This window comes from Symphodus melops, assembly GCF_947650265.1.
Source record: "Symphodus melops genome assembly, chromosome: 4".
NCBI classification, from domain to species: domain Eukaryota; kingdom Metazoa; phylum Chordata; class Actinopteri; order Labriformes; family Labridae; genus Symphodus; species Symphodus melops.
In genome coordinates this window covers 24,026,964-24,042,330 of record NC_136694.1, presented here as the reverse complement: position 1 = coordinate 24,042,330, position 15,367 = coordinate 24,026,964, and the positions used below count along the sequence as shown (strand labels likewise).

Genomic DNA, 15,367 nt, shown 5'->3' with positions numbered 1-15,367 from the left:
ATTTAATCAACTCTGTGCTGTCTAAATTGCATAATAATAACAGTGTCAAGATTTTGTGCTTTTTAGACAGTGCTCTCACTCTGTTTAGCTCTTGGAAGCTTTGGGTTGAAAACCTGAGACTCTCAACTGCATCATGATAATGCATTTTGCTGTTCAAAAGCAAATTAATATTGGCAACTAAATGGTGCATTTTTTTTTTTTTTTTAACCTCCACTCACTCACTTCCAAACAGAGGAAGTGCCTCAAAGGGCCGGAGACATATTGATTTGCAGGCAAACTATGCTAATGACAGACAGGCTGTCAAAACTGACAACCCCGACAGAGCCTTCACTGATGTATTGTGTTTTTGTGTGACTTGGTCTAAAAACTGTGTGTAACATTCATGTCTGAACATTGTGTGCCAGTCATATTTTGTCTCTTTATAGCAGAAAAATGTGAAATTGAACGTTGGCTAAAGACACGTAGAAGCTATATGTGCATGTCTGTAAAAGGAGGTTGCAACAGAGGGTGTGGTAGGTTTGAATTTTTGGAGAGCGTATCATACTAAGTGAATCTACATTGCAAGCCTTGGAGACTCTCCGGGATTCATCAGCATCTCCCTCTCTTGTGGATTCCGCTTCAAACAGATGTTGGAAATCAAAACAAGTATCCAAGTTAATCAGCCACCTTTTCCTCCGTCTCTCTCATCCAGCAATCTGATACAAAACACATGAAGGGTAAATGACTGCAGGGATGGTTATCTACCACCAGAAAGGCTGTAATACCAATGTACTAGATGAAATATGGTCTAAGAGAAAATGAAAAAGAACGAGTACAAATTCAATTAGAATTGTGTGCACTCCCTGCATGTCAAAGAGAACGAGAGAGGGGGAGGGCTTGCTGAAGAAGGCAGAGGCATTTAAGTTTGAATGAAAATTCAACTACAAACAAATCCAGATTTTTTTTTAAAGCTTTTGACATTGAGCTAGAGTATGCATGCAATGAAAAAGCATTATTTACCACTGAGGAAAAGCAATAGGAGCGCTCCAGAGTGAGCAAAAAGAAAAAGACAAAAACAGAGAAGGGCCAATTTCCCCCTGCTCACTTGGCATACGGCTCCCCTGTGCAGAGCGGAGAAATAAAACATGGGCTGAGAAACATGACAGCATTCGGTCGAAGTGAGAGAATATGCCTTTAAGATAACGAGATCAAGGAGAGGAAAAGGTTCTCTCAGCTGCTCTGGGTTATTCTTATCTCTTTATGGTGGCAGATTGAAGTGAAGCCCTGTTAAATTGCTCTACCCAAAACAGTGTGGATGGAGACTGACAATATTTGCTGTTGATATTTCAGTCTCATGGCGAAGAGGAGTCCAATATGGAAAATACAGCGATAAAACTTTGCAGCATTTACACATATTTTAAAATGCAAAGGGTGCCCACACATTCAGATAACCATCTGGGGAGAAAAAAAAAGAGACAGTCTTCCATTTCTTCTATTGACTGAAAATTTTAAAAGAGGAAAATAACTCTAAAGAACTTAGTTTCTGATCCTGTGATGTATTTTACAGCTGAGGTTTCAGGAACCATGGGTGTGTTCAGGGTCGGTTTAGCCTGGCTTAGCATGGGCCCCCTGGATTCTGTGCTGTGGGAGAAGCCTGCACGTCAACAAAGAATGTTTCCTTAATGTCTGATGATGTCGGTCATTTTATGATTTCATTCAGTAGATATTTTACATAGTTTTGTAAAGATGTGATATGTGGAGACAAAACGGGAAATATATGCTTTCCATATTTGTGTGCACGCAAATGCTTAATGCCACCTCTACATAAGTTTAGAACCTGAGCTGGACCAGCCCTGTCTAAAAGGTCTAAATATGCCACATACATGAAAATGATTATGTGTGCTTGTAACTGAGATGTAGAGCCACAGGTTTGATCATTATTATTACAAGCATACAACAAGATTAATCACAATAAATATCTTATATAAATTAGCTTTCTAACATCACATTTCAATCTCAAGTGTCTTCTTTAGTAACTTTCTAAGCTTGTCTCCATTAGGCATCTGCTCCAAACTATTTTAGCAGCTCTTATGTTTCAAAAGCATACACTTCAAGATTTGAAGTGCTTGCAAAAAGCCCTCATTAAGATGTTCTAGGCTAAATAAACCTATAAGCGCTCTTTCTCTCTTGGTCTCCCTGCCTCCTCTTCTTTTTCTCTCTGTCTCTCGTGCACACATCTTCTCCCCACGAGTTCCTCGCTTCGACAGTTGTCAGCGGGCAATTGTCTTGAAAAATGTGACTCGCAGCATGAGCAAAAACAATCTTGCTGTGCCGTTGCTTTACTTGTCGAGATAGATTTGAGAGTGCAGAGCTAAAGGTTCTTTAAATTGTAAAGGGAAATAAAACAAAGGCATTAAAAGAAGACACTTGTTCATCTCCCTTCCCGCGAGTGTAATGACGTAGAATTTGATGTTGAACATTTGATTTTAGAAACAACATCGTGGCTGAAAACTTTTGATGAAAGTTGTGACAAGTTTCCTTCTAATACATGTAAGATACGGAGAACAGAAGATAACATCTTCCAACGAGAGTTGTAGAGTTACAGCCAAATTTCTGCAGTAACTGCTTCAGTCAGGACGATGTGACATGTGAATCTCAAGGGAATAATAAGAGAACATTGTGAAACGTAATGTCTCAATCACTCTCCATTAATCCCAGCTTTTGCCTCTTTGCTCTCTTTTCTTTGTCATGTTCTGTCTTTCATTACCACCAGGCTCTCCTCCATACCTCAGGATTCTCCCTCTGTATCTGCCAGTGAAGACATTTCTCAGTTTCCACCGAGACTTGGCTCCGTCAAACTTAATTGGAATATCACATCAAATGAAAAACAATGCATATGTAGAAGAAAGGGGCTGAAATGTTGAGTTATTATTTTGAAAATGACCTTTAAAAAACGTCCTGTGCACATGAATTGTGACTGACGAAGAACCCACTTTCAGCAGAGCCAATAATTAACACGCCATTACACGTAATAATCTTCCAAACTTTTCTGACCGGAAATTGGGATACCGGATTTAATTTATAAAGTTAAACAATTGTGCAGAGTTAACTAAGCACAGCAGCGTGTTCAAAGCGCGGCTGCTGTGTGAAAGTGAGCAGAGACATTAAGGTTCCGATTAACATTTAGATTAACCTCTTTGTATGAGGAAGATTCAATGTGAAGAGAGATGGCGATACAAAACAGGGTGATCTATGTGATGCTTGCAGACAGATATCAGGGTAAATGACACCTCAAAGTGGTGCTTTTATGGGAAGTGTGGCATTTGGGGGAAATGACCATCAGTGTAACGGTCTAACAGCCAAAGCTGACAGGATGACGGCTTTCTGGTGTCAATTACTCTTTCTGCTCCAGAGCTTTGAGATGATTTGAGAGTCAGAGGAGAAGACGTCTTGAACATATACGACAATTTAATTCAACAAATGAGAAACTTTAGAAGCAGAAAACAGTATTTAACTGTGACTTCGTGGTAACATTTTTGCTATTGTGATTTCTCCTTTCATCCTAAGACCACCAGGTAACCATCAGAGCTCTATTATTGACCGAAACTTTATTATGTATACCAAACAATATTTGTTGATAGAGATTTCCGTTAAATCTTTCCAATCTTGAACACAGCATGACTCCGGGTCCAATCACATTTGCTCACAATGACTGATTTGAAAGTAACAATTGAAAATTGTGGCTTCACATTATTCTAAAAATAACTCATAATACAGTCATGCATGAAGCCATTTACAATAGAATAAGTTATTTTTTTTTCTATTTTCCCAGTGCATGCTGGGTAGCTTTTGAACATACGTAACTGCAAATATGTGATAAGAGACAAGCCATATGAATGCAGATCATGGTTTAAAGGTCACATACTGTATTATGCTAAATACACTTCACCATGTAACACCATGTAACACTAACATGTGTCTCTCTACAAACCCCCCAATTATGAGAAAAGTCCTTCCTCTCCTTCTTTTGCTTGCTCCACTTTTCAGAAAAATGTGTGCTCAAACAGGGCGCGATGGAGATTTTCCCTTCATGACATCACGGAGGATGTCCTGAGGACCAGTAACCCCTCTCCAAAGTGGGTGACTCTGAATGAGTCTGCCTTCTCACCTTATACAATAAGCCTGAGGTTAAAGGATCATGATTCGGGTGCGAAAGCTCAGGGCTTGGCCCCTCCATCGGTTAGGGGGGTCCAGTGGTGGAAGCTGATGCATGAAGCAAGAAAGCCTGAGCCTCTATGAGGAAAAATAAGCAGAATGATCGCATAAATAAATTAAGCTAGAGAGAAAGAACAGAGTCTGGGATCTCCAGCAGTCTGAGAGACAGTCGGAGGTTTGCCCTGCACCTCTTATCTGTGATTTCACAGCAGTGTACAGCTCCAATCCAGATAGACCCAGACGATTGTTGAGATATCAAGACACATTTTCTGGTCTGAAAGTGATCGTGGGAGTGCAAAACAAAACACACAAAGCTCATTCAGTTATTTCTTGCAACTAAGACGAAGGTTAAGTTGAAACCTATTAATGATTATTATGTTTGAAACATTTAGGGAATGTTTTGCTGCTTTCTTTTCCCTTTTTTTTTCTCACTTTGTAACGGATTGCTGAAGAAAACTTTTTGATGTGTAGAGGTGATGTTTCTGAGCTCGAAGAGGAGTGAACTCTTTGTGCAGTGTTATATGCTGATCTTTATGTGTATAAAGATCGGCCTCCTTGGGGAAGGACACGTTGCACGCAGTGTTCTGTAATGATGAGAAAATAACTATGCTTCAATCCAAGGGCTGATTGTCTGGGAGAAGATCCCTCACATCTTGAAAGCCTCTGTAAATGACTGTTGAACAGAAAACATCTGTCAGAAAAGTGCTTCCAGTTTGATCGTCAGAGGGCTCCGTCTTTGTCTCTCTGCCTCCGTAGCTGTCTGTCTCCCTCAGCCTCCTGAAAATGGAGGACTGCACAACGAATGGCCCACAAACTGCTTTACAAAAATGCTGGAATGACAATGGGGTCCGTTCTAACCGCTCCGCCATCCTAATGCTCATCTTATTGACTTTATTGATTTCCCAGTGAAACCTCATAGCCTTGTGGAAGGAAGAGCATCCTCACAGCCCCGAGGTGATGGTCAGCAAAGTCCGTTTAAAAAGATACATGGACCGACAAATAACCATGTAGCATGCACACACATCTAGGATTGAAAGGAGTCCGTGTTCAAAAACAGCAGTGACCAAAGTCCGAATTTCAAACTCCTCTCATCAAGTACTGCCAGTTGAATAGAAGAGAAGCTTTCAGACAACTCTGTCTTGTCTTTTAGCCTCTCCACTTGGCCTCTTTTATACTTCACTTAATCTCCCGTAGCAGCCAGAGGCTCTGACCTTGTGTAATGTCCTCCGACTAACTGCCCACTCAGAAAAACTTCCTTCTTAATGAGAGAGAATTTCACCTGTTAGCCAGTTCCATTAGCTCCAGCCCATTTCTCTAAATTTACCCCAGAGAACATGTTTCCCCCCAAATGAATACAGGGTAACAGTGGGAAAGCAAGAAAACTTAATAAATGCATAAACAAACATATACTTCAAGTCTTTGCAGAATTCATCTACATGCTCATTAGGATCCTTGTAGTAGTATTTTATTCAGGACATCATGTTTACATGGAACTTAAACATAGCTCATTATTTTCCTGTTTACATGATGTGGACGCATCCTGATCATCTGTGCTCTGTTGTTTCTTTATTTTGCACCATCTAGGCCACCATGTTCTTTAGCAACATAGCTTAAACAGAAATATGAGTTTTCATGCCAGTGTATTACCCATTCTGACTACTCCAGCTAGCATACCAAGGGCGAGGGCTGAAAAATGAAGCGAATTGAAGTGCCATAAATTGCAGTTCCTTGAATGGCCACTTGAGGCTGGTTCCAAATCGAGTCAGTCCCCATAGTAGTCTATTCTAAATACCTATTTTACAGAGAAATAAGGCATTTTTGGAGTTGAGCAAATGTTTTGCTCAAAAAAGAATAATTGTACTGGGGTAGGATTTTTTTTTTTTTTTACTATACCTTCATTCAATTATATTAAAGCTGTACATTATGCATATTTAGAGGCATTTGCAGGTAGCTCCTACAAGCTGCCAGCTTGGCGTCCCTTCAACTGATTCAAGTCACTGAACGTAACTTTTTTGCAGTCACCATTGGGTTGGTCTTCTTTGGAAATATTTCACAATATTTCACAATATAGAGCTTTGTGCAAATTATTGAGTCTCAATCCCTTCAGAATTGTATTGAAAAGTCTGCGCTAATTATGCAAGTATGGGTGTCTTCAACTAACATAGCTTTTTAGCGTGTCATTTAAAATTGTAATATTTGATATGATTGATTATTTTGATTTATTCATTTTGGACAGGTTTGCATAGGAGTCAGGATTGTTGTGAGCCTTTTCCTTCACAGAACATGCCTGGAGGTCATAGAAAAATTTTGTGCATTTGCATTTTTGTGATGACTTGTCCTTGTTTGTTTAGTTTTGCTACGCTCTTTCCCATCTGAGATCCCCTTGCTCTTCAGGCTTCGTAAGTCTAATGCATAGCAGCTCCATTCAGTTTGCAATGCCGTCACTTCAACTAAACGGCAATAGTTGGAGTGCCAAATACTAAGGCACTAAATCTGGTTTCTTAAAGCCAAGATGAGCGTCTCTTATAAACTCACATATTCTAAAGCATTGCAGCCAAACATGCACTGCACTTTTATTTCTGTCTTACACCTTTAAACCTTCTAAATTGGAGGTTTTGGATATAAGAGCAAAATGTAAAAGATCAAAGAATAAGCAAATTATAAGGCATGCAGGCTCAATACACAAACAATCTAAAATTGGCAGTGTTGATCAGGTAAAGACATCCACCAGGCTTTAAATAAATACAACTGAAGAACACCATTTGGTCTGAGTTTTAACAGTGTATTGAAGTACTACAAGACAAACAACAAAACAACAACAACTTAAAGGAAGCATCATCTGGAGAATTATGAAGCTAAAATTACAAGACACGTTTTACTCTAGTTGAGTTATCACAGGGCTCCATTTCTTCTCATTAGACGTGTTTGGTTGCATTGAGGATAAAAATAATATCACAAACCTTGCTTTGTATACATATAACGCTATGTACTGTAATAACATGTACTGAGTCATTCTAATTCTAATTTAAGTCTACTAAGTCTCCTGAATGTAGGCTACTTGTGTATCAAATAACGATAATGATTTTAAAACATTGGTTGTCAACAGTAGATGAAAAATTAGTACAAACAGTGTTGTCATTAATGAAAAGTCACAATTGTTCAAACTGTTTTAGTTGCAGTCAGGCAGTGGTGAGAAAAAAAAGATACTGATGTATGAAAACGTTTCTGAAGGAGATTGTTAGTTCTAAAATGGCAAATCCAACAATAAGCTCCTCGCTCACTGATAGTATTCGGCTCCATTACCACATTACTTTTGTCAGAATTGGCACATGGAGAAATTAACATTAGAGTAAGCAGCACACTGAGTGCAGGCCTGACTAATGACAGCCTGCTAACATCTGATAGTTACTCTACCCGTCTCTACAGTCACACAGCAGAGCGCAGACACACGCTGCTTCAGTATCAAAGGTCCAGGTCGACTCTTCAGGAAAGGAAAACTGCATTTCACTTCAGCTGTGAGGCTTTTATCTTCACGATGTGACGAAGACAGACATGCCAGTCTTGTCTCTTTTCTTTTCTACTCTTAACCTCCAAATCTTAAGTCTTTTAATAGAAAAACGCAGCGCACCAAAGTGACCCCGCCATTCATCGACCTGTCCAAATGGAACCATTGTTCGCCTAGAAACACTCCACAAGTGGCTTACAGCTCCTGTGGCCACCACATTATGAAGATGATGAATGTATTGTAAGAGGTCTTTCAGACTTCCCAGCCTGTTTGTCTGCGTTCTAACTGAGTCCTACCCATTAATGCACGCATCCTTGACTGCAGGGTCCATAGTGGGTGGGAGTCGAACATGTCTGATAGGCAACCTTCATACAGTCTTTGAAAATAATAAATAGTTGTTAAAACCTGCTGAGAGTGCACTTGTCTTTTCTTTGTAGAGACTTTCCACTAAAGGAACAACATTTCCTAACACACAACAATAATATCTAATATTCACTGTAGGATAAATAGATTGTGGTGTTGAGAAAGAGAGAGAGAGATTTTATTTGTGCGAGATGAATAAATGATCAAACAGCACAGTTTTGACCTTTTTGTTTCAAAGTGTGTAATACGGCAGATGTTGATATTTCATCTTCATTCACACAACTAACACAACGAAGTCAGATCTCGAGTTCAAAAGTCCAAACTTGTACCAAAATGTTTCACCGGATTGTGTGTGATTTTCATAAATGTGCAGGTTTTTTGACCTTCTTCTCAAGAGGTGATTCATCTCGAAACTCTTGTTGCTATGTAAGAGGTGGTTTGGTTTTATAATTGCAAAAGTACACAGCACTCATCCGGCACGCATCTCTTTTTGCTCTCATGTACATGCACACACACAACATACACGCGCACACACAGACCAGAAAGAAAGGTCAAGGTCAAGATGTGTCTTATCCACACAACACCACGCTCTGCACACTCATAGAGATGCTCAGAAAAAAAAAAAAAACATGGACAAAGTGCTAAAACGAAGAGGCCATACAACCGTTACACAATATACGCAAAAATATTCCCTGCAATTTTTCTTCAGACTGCCAGACAATTTTGAAGAGTGGACATGGAAAAAAACTAAAATTAAGAAAAGGGCGAGAGGGGGAGACACTGTCAGTGGCGAGATCTCCAGGTCAGAGCTGTTCATTGTGTCGCTTTGTTTTATTTAGTTTTTTTCTCTCAAGTGCAGCCCTCTGAAAAATGGCTTTGTCCCAGGAGAGGTGACCTGCTTATGTACTGTGTTTCCCCTTTAACCTAGCTGTAAGCCATTCTCACCTGTCAGATCGCTGCCTGGATGTGTGCCTGTGTATGTATGTGGGTGTGTGAGTGTGTATGTGTCTTTGTTCACAGGTGGGATTTTCCTTTTTTTTTAAGCAATATGAAAAGATTTTTTTTCCAACCCTTGTCAACAGCCCAAAGCCATTCAAATCAAGCTTCTAATTCTTATTTTCCTATGCTTCACTGTCTCACAAACACAACACGTCCACAGAGGAGAGTGCACAATTTTCTCCAACGTTACTGCAGAGGAAGGTGTTCTCAGAAGTGTTCTCAGAAGTGTCTGTCCCTCCCTCTTAGATGTACAGTGTGCGGTATGTGTGGCAACGTGAAACAAATATTTGCTCAAGTATGGATGTCTGTGAGTGCTCATACACCCCAGCCCAAAATTATTTACACGGTGCACCTCTCAAACATTCAATCAGGGGGCAGAAAATTGAAAGTTCTTTATCTTGCACAGCCTATCAGTGATCGAGTTTATGTCAAGGAATACAGCTAACAACATCTCCTTTCATTTTCTTTTTACCTTCACACTTTTGTCTAGCGGCTGTAGTCCCGTGTAAACAATCAGAACTGCTTGAGATAGAAAAAGCAGCTGCACTTACTTCTCTGAGGTTTTGGGGTAATGTTAAAATAAGCATTATTTATGGAAAGTTTACACATAATGCAGATCGGGCTGGAGATCATGCAAAGTAGCAGTGCGCAGCTTATTTTCTGAACATCATCTAAGATTTTCTTCATCATCACACTTCAATAAGAAAACATCCACACAAAGATGAGTCTTTGCAGTTGAAAAAAAAACACAAGCTTGGTCTGTGGCCCTTAACAGCTTTAAAACCTGATAAACCAGGTAGCACTTACCATAAGTGTTAGTTTGGCACGTACAGGGCTTTGCTGATTAGTCAATGTCAATATATAAACATCATCTGACAATCTGTTACTCTCAGTGGCTGGATCCCAACTGTGGCCCTCCAGTGTGACGTCTACAAACAAATGGATAAATCTCTATCTCTCCATATCATTTCTCTACTCAACCTCCTGTCGTAACAGTATGGTATGTAGTAACAGTATCTAAAAGATTCTATAATTGTACGTTAACATTTTTCTTTTTGTTATGATAACACACAACAGAGCGGGAAAATGTAAAAGCAAGTATCAAAATGCAAGCAATGCCACAAGCAGCCTGATGAAAGGCAGCTCAAATAGTGGACTGCTAGCAAACGAGGCAAAAAGTCAATCATAGTTAAGAATTTTTGGGTTGCTATGGAATTACGCCTCATTCAATCTGACATAAATCCTGTGTTTTATTAGCCAATCGCTATATGCCACCAGACTTCTACACCACATCAAAGCAGAACGTCCAGAATGTAAGCTAAAGGGGTACCTATTGCTTCATGTTTTGATGGGTTGGGCCACCAACCAAGCTGGTATTTTTTTCAAGGATGTTTTGGGAATTTTAATACAATCAATGTGAGGACAGGACAGCAGGTCGATTCAGAAACTTGAATGAGAGAGTGTTTGATGACATGCAGAGCCTCGGGCCGCCGCTCTCAAAGGCTTAGGATCTGCAATACAACCACTGATCTCTATCTGTGCCCTCTGAGCTGCGTCCGTGGGAAGAGTTTGAACGGGCTGACAGTGGAGTTGTCAGCTGATGATGATGATACTGATTTGGAGCTATTCCACATTAGTCAGTTTCTAAAATGGGTATAAATTTAGTTTAAAATTTTTAATTCAAATTCAGGCCCAGATTGAGAAGTTCTGTATTTGTTTATCATTTTACACAAAACACATCTTTTTAAGAAGAAAGCATCATCAGCTAAGATTATATAAAAATCCCATCAAGTTGGGTGCTAGTTAGGTTGCACCCCACGTAGAAGTTCAGTCCTCGGCCAAGTTCCAGTCCTACATGTGGCTCCTATCCCCCTTCAATCCCCACTCTCTCTCTTCCTCTGTCCACCGTCCCGTCAAATAAAGGCCCAAAAATACATCTGAAAAATATATGCACATATTTACATCAACCACAAAATGTTCCATGCCATCATTGTACAATGTGTCATGACAACAGAATGAAAATGTTAAGAAACTAAAACAAAGTTAAAGTAAAGAATACGAGATGGTTAAAAGAAAAAGGCCATCAATATTAGTCTGAGGTTGGAGTTGATTGTCTGTCTCTTGCATGACAGTCTGACACTCTGGAGGCTCTTTGACCTTCACACCCTCACTGTTATCTTGGCTGCTCAAAGGGCACACTGCTTCCTGCGTTGGCGGGAAACATTGGCATCAGTCATAAATCCTGAGCTCCAGAGTCTAAGTGGAAGGCTTAATTCCTGTTGAGGTATTAATGACAAATGTGTTGGACCTGGTTTGTTTTTCAGAAGCAGCATTCACACTTTTACACATCTTGATGTGCAAGAAGTTATAAAGCAAATTCGTCTTCTTCTTTTTTTTTACTGACAGCATTCCTCACACAGTTCTCTGCACTGTATTTCAGCTGGGACTGTGCCAACAAATCTGATGGAAACAAACAAACAAGTGTATATCTGTTCTTTGCACATGAGAGCAAACATTTGGTGCCTGAATTTACTTTAAGAAAAAAAGCTACACCTGCAATATTCGATTCTTTCAATGCTGTAAGATATACTGAGTACTCACATCGATAATAAGGTCAAGCAGGTTTGTAAATCAATAAACAAGCAATCATCTTTTTAAATGAGAAATGAGAAAAAAAAATAGAGGGGATTTGGGAGGAGTGTTTTGTTTTAGCTCACATTTTAAACGCTAATTAACCAAATGTATTCACAGCGTTCCCTTGAATATGTCATGCATTTAGAGGTTGTTGTTTTTTTTAATCAGTTTGATCATTATTTTTGTTCAAAAGCTGGAACTAAATGTGTATTCTTATCACCTCGGGTCTTTAGTGTCTCTGCAGCTTGAAAACACCAGAGGACACTGAGCTGAAGGTCATCAAGTTGTCAAAACATCCGCTGTACTAAGACCCCAGTAAACACTGCGGCCCACTTTGTGGTCATTTGCTGAGAGCAACTGTGGAGACAAACGGCCAAAACACTCTCAAGTTCATGCAAATTAATCACAGGAGAATTAGCTGGGTGTTTACATATACAGTATATTGAATCCAACTAGATACATACAGAAACGTGGCCACACAAGTACATGTATGGACACACACATACTTGTGTGTGTGTGTGTGTGTGTGTGTGTGTGTGTGTGTGTACTGTACAAACACTGTTTAGGACCTGGGTGAATTTGAAGGAACTCAACACAGTTTCATTGCCAGTTTATCACTATAAGCTGGATCATCACGTCATTTAGTGATGAGCCCTTTGCAGACGATAACACACGCACGCACACACACACAGCCTTTGACTCTCATTGCCATGCCTTGTCTGAAGTCTCTCCCGACTCTTTTCTTTCAGGCTTGGCCAATGGACTGTTTAGAAAACAGTGTGTAAAGTGTTCTGTGCTCCCTGCGTAGCGCCTTGCAGGGTTTGAAGATGCGTAATTTTCTCACAACAAGGGTTCCCATGATAGCTCTCTTCGTTGAGTAGCTATTAATGCCCTTTCTTGCTCAATGGTTTGTCAAATGCATTAATCTGAGGCTTGGCAATGGAAAGAAAAGAGGCAAAGAGACAAAAAAAGGACAGAAAGGGATCAGAGAAGGAAAATAGGTCTAGTTTTGGAGGCTGGGATCCTTTTCAGAAGCAGAGATTTGAGCACCTGGCCACAAGTGTTGCAATCCTTCATGCTTTGTTCTTCCTGTCTGAACACTGACCTCTAGTCAAAGAAGACGAAATTGCTTGAAAGTAACTTTCTTTGGTTCATTGTGAGATAATTTCTCCCTCATCATGGGGATTTGTTGTGTTGAATTGTGCACCTCTACCAGATCAAAAAACATGTTGGGCTCATTTTAACTTTAATTGGTACACTGATTGCTTTTTTTTACCGAGCCTTTTGTGTTGCAGAATGCTGTTGCATACCTACAGTGAGTATGAGAGCTTTTCAATCTGCACTGCAAGAAAGTTTAAATTGACTTTTTTTTTTTTTTGTCTTTTCTTGTGCTGTGCCTTGTTTAAACTCTGCAAACTGCTGCATGTTCAGTAAAGCGTATATAGAGAGGCAACTTAACTAATGCAGCGACAAGCTCAATGAAGTGACAATGACGTGCAGATTTGATGAAACATCCAGGGCCCCTGGCTGTCTGCCCAAAAAAATGCTCCAGAAAAAGCACGCTCAAAAAGTTTTTCAGATGAGATACAAAACCTCAGATGAACTTACATGAAACTTACAGCCTTGTGAAATGCATAAGGAAACTAAGAATATATTTAGACTTTCTGGAAATACTTTTTAAAGGCTACATAATGTAAAATGCTTATGTGTGTATTATTATTATTATTATTTAAACTTTATTTATCCCAGTGGGGCAAATCAAAGGCACAGAGAAGCACCGAGCGGTCGACTGCAAGAGCAGTGACCCGCATACACATTCATACGCCCCTGACACAGCAGGGGGAGCAATTCAGGGGTCAGTCGGGGTCAGTACAGTATGTTGCTCACAGGAGCTGGGGATTGAACCCTTGACCTTTCGGTTGAGACGACAACTCTACCAACTGAAGCCACAGCCGCCCCTCTGATTGAACTCTAATGAGTCCTTAGTCTGTCTACAAAATGCAAATCAGGAGAAAAAAACTACATCTTCGTCTTCTGCCTGCTCTCTTTCAGAAAACAAGGCCTATTGGAGATTTTCCCATCATGACATCACAAAAGGGCAGTGACCCCTCCCCCAGGTGGGTGGCACTCCAACAGCTCAATCTTTGTTCTCACCTCTTAAGTCTGCCTTCTAATTGTAATAACAGGGTGTGCAGTGAGAAAGCGGTGCCACCCAGGCCCTTCCAGAGAGGGGTGTGGTCAGACATCTAATTTGCATTTAAAGCTATAGACACAGAAAATGCCTTTTGAGCAGGGCTGAGTTCATGAAATGCAGGATCAGATGGGATTAATAACAAAAACACTTCATAGACATCTTTAAGGAGCTCTGAGACCTATTTAAATACAATATGGGACCTCTGAAATATATAACATCTTATGTGAAGAATTTACAATGCTAAAATCCTACTGCTTCTACAGCATTACTTGTTTATTGCAGCAATTTAAATCACAGCCTATTCACTTCAACCATTGATCCCAATGTCAGTTTGCGTGGAAACAAGATAATGATTATCCAATTAGCAGAATCAGGACATTTGACTCGCAAGTATTGTTGCAAGATCAAAGAAAATGCTTCCCATTAAAGAGCAGTGTGCAGTGAGAACAGGAAGGAGCTGCCCATGGGATTTGTCGAGTTAAAGGAGATAAACAGAAAAACCAGCGAGTCAAAAATCTCTTACAGAGGACTTCAGGGTCTCATTGTTTACAGAAAAAAACTGCTTTATGAACACGGAATAAAGCCGTCTTTTGAATCACTACATCTCATACATAAACAGAGAGTAAACAGAACAACATTAAGTTGCACTTTTGCTTTGCTTTCCACTTATTTTATACAATAACTCAAGAAAAAGCAGACATGCTCAAATAGGGCGGTAATGACCTGTTACACTGGAGCAGATGTTTTCAAGAGAAAACATGTATAATGGGCTTTGCTTTATAAGGGTTTTTCTTTACAGCTCAGTGACAACTAGAACTGGGATTTAATACAAAGATGGCCTCTCGTACGGTCGACAGTTTGTTTGTTTTTCTATCTGCCACGTTAATCCTCTTTTCAGCGCATGATGACTGAATATGATTCACATATGTTTTCCATTGTGCACAGGCAGGTTTTAATAAGATGTAGGTTCAAATAACCATAGTGCAAGTCTTTGTCAGGCTTTCTGAGGTTTTCCTTAATGCTGCTGTATGTGAGCCAATCAGGCCCTTGTTAGGCATATAGCTTGTGGCATAACTACAGTGCTACATCTTGGCTCAGAGGCTGAATGGAGCCTCACTACTGACCCCCCTGCATAGCAATGACACAGACGGAACAGCGGTCAGTTCAAACTTGTTCTCCTATACATGAATCTAACATCTACTTTGAAGTTTTTCTAAATCTTCCCTGCAGCTTTTCCATACACTCCTTATGCAGACTCCTATAATGTGTTGTCGTTTTTTTTTTTTTTTATGTTATTACTTGCAAATGGTACAGAAATTCCCAAGATGGCAGATGTTTTAGAAAATGTGGGTCATTTTGAATCCACTCTCAATTCCAGCTGCTATGATTAATCCATCAACTGTTTGTGGGGGGTAAAAACAGTAAATATTTGATAAGAATAATGCCAAAAATACTGGCGTTGACTTTTAAATGTAAAT

The 15,367-nt window shown here is 39.8% G+C and overlaps 1 protein-coding gene across 1 annotated transcript in view; it reads right to left on the bottom strand.

Moving 5' to 3' along the window:
* Nucleotides 1-15,367, bottom strand: part of cdh22 (cadherin 22) — a 171,496-nt gene that overhangs the window by 133,947 nt on the left and 22,182 nt on the right. The window lies entirely within an intron of this gene.